The sequence below is a fragment of the Elephantulus edwardii genome, unplaced genomic scaffold, assembly GCF_000299155.1.
Source record: "Elephantulus edwardii isolate Elephantulus edwardi_28Jun2011 unplaced genomic scaffold, EleEdw1.0 scaffold00026, whole genome shotgun sequence".
Taxonomy (NCBI): Eukaryota; Metazoa; Chordata; class Mammalia; order Macroscelidea; family Macroscelididae; genus Elephantulus; species Elephantulus edwardii.
Genome location: NW_006399776.1, coordinates 17,667,729 through 17,672,256, shown reverse-complemented (window position 1 = coordinate 17,672,256; position 4,528 = coordinate 17,667,729).

Sequence of the window (4,528 nt, the reverse complement as noted above, 5' to 3'; positions counted from 1 at the left end):
TAGATAAAAATATGTAAAGAAAAAAAAAGAATGTTGTTTATTAAGCACTTTTAGAAGGGAAAGGTGAGGTTCTCTTTATAAAAGAAGAAATTATACAAATTAATAGGTACATATAGCTGACCTCCAAGATGGCATCATGGCATCTTTCAGTTAGCCGTGCAGTCACCACAGGACTCTGTAGGTTTTCCTCTTTCAAGATGAAAAGGTGAATTTATTTGGCTAGGTGCTGAGTCATCTGAGAACAAGTTCTTACAAGATGGCTGTCCTCTAGAAAGTGGTACAGGAATCCCTCTTACAACACCTGAAAGCTCTTAACAGAGTTAAAGGCTGTTAAGAGGGAACACCTGCCAGTGTCTAAGCTACTTAGGTAAAGTTTGTTCCTGGGCCTTGTGGTACCTGTATTAACTGAATCCTGGCCTTCTTCTGAATTCTGTCAGGAGAAATATTTTGACTCAGCACATTATGTCAAGAGAAAGATGAAATGGGAAAAATGAGACGTCTGTGATTTGGAACAAACCTAGCAGTAGTTCAATTAAGGTTTGTTATTATTGAATGCCATCAAGTTATCTTCTATGGTTTTAGAACATTTCTTTCAACTCATAGTAAGTCTAAAAAAAATAGATCTGAACCTTGCCCTATCTTGTATATCTCTGATATACTAGAGCCCATTGTCAGAGTCACTGTGTCAATTCATCTTGTTGAGGTATTATTTATTATTATATTGTCAAAAACGGAGTATTCATCTACAGATTTCAGAGTGGAAAGATAATAACTGGCAAGTAAGGACTTCATCTTGATAAGGCAGTTTCCCTCAAAATTATCCTGAGCCACATAAAAATATGTTGCAACCAGCAAGAAAATAATACAAATTGCTTTAGAATATTTTTTAAATGTTCTAATAGTCAAGAAAGCATTAGAAAACTAACATTTCTTTAGTAATATTTTTTAAAAGAAAAAATTTCCTTTTAGTTTAGGACAATTGAAAGATATCTCATTATCAAGGGACTTACAAAATTTGGTGGCCACTTTGGGGACAATATTTACTTGTTTAGGCTTTGTACAAGTAACACAGGAGAGGACGACCTCAGATGAGATAGCTTGATACAGTAACGGGGGCAATGGGGGTAGCTGTGTCAGAACCAATAAGACGACTGGCTCAGGATAGAGCAGGCTTCAGAGCTGCTGTGCATATAGTCACTATGGGTCACAGGTGATTCGACAGCATATAACAACAACAAGACTTTGGACAAGAGCTCTGGGTCTTAATCTGAGGGGAAATATGCAGTATGGTTAATTTAACTAAAATTTCTTTTAAATTATGTACCTCCTTCTGTGTGTGTGTATATTGTGTTATGTTGTGTTGTTTTAAAAATAGGAGTTCTTATAACAGTACATAGGAAGTTGCACTAGTAAACCAAAGACAGATCCTCTCCAGTGGTTCAAATCCATCAGCTGCTCCACTAGAGAGAGATTAGCAATCAGCTCTCATGTGATTTATATAAATCACATAACTAAATAAATAAATAGATCATTTGACTGTGTAGATCATATCAAGTTATGGCTGACATTGAGAAGAATGGAAATCCCAAAGCATTTAATTGTACTCATGTGAAACCTAGACCTAGGCCAAGAAGCTGTTGTGCAGACAGAGCAAGGAAATACTACATGGTTTAAAGTTAAGAAAAGAGTGTGTCCAGGTTGTATTCTCTCTCCAGGCCTGTTCAATCTGTATGCTGAGCAAATTATTCAAGAAGCAGGACTCTGTAAAGAAGAACAGGGCATCAAGATCAAAGGAAGACTTATCAATAACCTGCATTATGCAGATGACCCAACATTGCTTGCTGAAAGTGAGGAGAATTTGAAGCATTTGTTGCAGAAGATCAAACAATACAATCTTCAATATGGATTACAATTTAACATTCAGAAAAAAAATTCTTATCATTGGACCAATAGGCTACATTATAAATGGAGAAAAGATTGAAATTGTCAATAACTTAATCTTACTTGGTAACACGATCAATGCCCTTGATGCCAGTAGTCAGGAAATCAGGACTGAGAAGGTCTGCAGTCAGGTACCTCTCCAAACTAAGGAGAAGCAATGTCAATTTGAGGACTAAGATGCATCTGATTCAAGCAATAATGTTTCTGATCACTTGCTATGCATTTGAGAACTGGACAATGAATGAGTATGATGGGGAAAAATTTATGCCTTTGAGCGGTGGTGTTGGAGAAAAGTATTGAACATCTTATGGACTGGCATAAGAACAAATAAACATCTTGGAGAAGGTGCAGCCAGAGTGCTCCATGGAGGAAGGGATGATATAGCTTTGTGTCACATACTTCAGGTATGTCGTAGTTGTTGTTATGTGCCATTGAGTTGCTTGTGACACAACGTACAACAGCCCTAAACCCTGCTCTATCCTATGCCAATCTTATTGTTTCTGACACTTACTCCATCACTGAATCAATCCATCTCATCAAGGGTCTTCTCTTGTGCTGTCCCTCCACTATCCCAAGCATGACATCCCTCTCCAAGGACTGGTCCTGCTTTGCAACATGTTTTCAAAGTATGTCAGATGAAGCTTCAGAATCAAGTAACAGCCTGATCTCACCCTCTCTAGGATGAACTTCTTTGTTCTCCTAGCAGTCAATACTCTTCTTCAGCACCAAAGCTCAAAGGCATCAATTATCCTTCTATCATCTGTAATCATTGTCCAGCTTTCTGATATGTAGCAAGCAATTGTAAAGGCTGTGGCCTGGATCAAGCACACCTTAATCTCCAAACTGACATCGTTGCTTTTCAATACTTTCGGGAGGTCTCTGACAGCAGACTTTCCCAGTGTGATTTGTCTTTTAATTTCCTGGCTGCTAATACCAAGAATGTTGATTGTGGAGCCAAGCAAATTAAAGCTGTCAACAATCTCAGACTCTTCACCATCTATCATGATGCTGCCAAATGGCCCAGCGGTGAGAACCTTTATTTTCTTGATTTTGAGTTTCAATCCGTATTGAAGGCTGCAATCGTTGACCCTCTGCAGCAAGCGCTTCAGGTCCTCCTCAGTTTCAGCAAGCAAGGTTGTATCATCTGCATAACGCAGAGTGTTGATGAGTCTTCCTCCAATTCTAATGCCACATTTCCCTTCATAAACTCCAGACAACCAGGATGGATGTCAGAAGAGACTCATCAACACTCATTTAAATAGACTCTGAATATTGCTCAAATAGTTTCCTCCTGTAAATGTTTACAACCTCAGAAACCCAATGAGTTGGGAGTTGGGTCCAAAGTCATTGGGTTTATTTACAAAGATGGAACAACTAGTGCTCTAATTCACTAGTATTGGTCGTAGGATTTTAAATTGGCTTAACCATTTTGAGAGCACAGTTACGACGTGTAATCGTATCCTACAAATACCAGTAATCTTGACCCAACAGTTTCATTCGTATTAAGTTTCATGACTAAGAATCAAAGTGGTATATATAAAAGGATAAATATCAATAATGTTCATTACAAACTTGTTGATAATGAAAACTGGAAATAGCTTAAATGTCTAATAATGAAGAGTTACTCAAAGTAATATTACATTTATAATGTACATTATACAATATACCCATCAAGAGTTGCTTACAATGTGAACTATATACATTATAGTTAATTGACCAAGGCAGCTTGGAGGAAAACTTGATTTTATTTCTAAAAACATATTTTTAAGGGTGTAAAAACACAATCAAAAATAAGTATATTTATACACATAGAAAATAATGAACTGATATATGTTCTGTCATGTAATTGCAATAACAAAAATATACTAAAAACTATATTTCACAGAGTTGTTACAAAACTTTAAAATAATTACATTCTTGATACTTTATGCTTATCATAATTTAAAATATTCCATTTTTTAAATTATCTTTTTACTCATGTAAAATAAATAAATATACCAAAGTTTGACAAGTTTGAAGCAATTCTCAGTAATATTTCTCCTTTCTTGTGCTTACTTTTATGTAATTTACAACTAATTTTTTTTATTTTTTTAATTTACAAATAAAATTTAACTTTAACAGTCTGTTAATCTTGGGTACATTTATTTTAACATTTTGTGCTGTTCCCATTCTTATATGTTGTTGTTGTTGTTATGTGCCATCGAGTCGCTTGCGACTCATAGCGACCCTATGTACAACATCCCTTAAACTCTGCTCTGTCCTGTGCCAATCTCACCATCTCCAACACACCCATCCCCTTTACCCCAGTCACTGAATCAATCCACCTCATAGGGGGCCTTCCCCTTCTGTGCTGTCCCTCCAACCTAGCAAGCCTGATGTCCCTCTCCAAGGACCTGTCCCTCCTTGCAACATTTCCAAAGTATGTTAGACAGAGCCTTAGAATCCTTGCCTCCAAGGAGCAGCCCAGTTTGACCCTTTCCAGGATGAACCTGTTTGTTTTCCTCGCAGTCCATGGTACCCTCAATACTCTTCTCCAGCACCACAGCTCAAAGGCATCAATTCTCCTTCTATCCTCCTTAGTCATTGT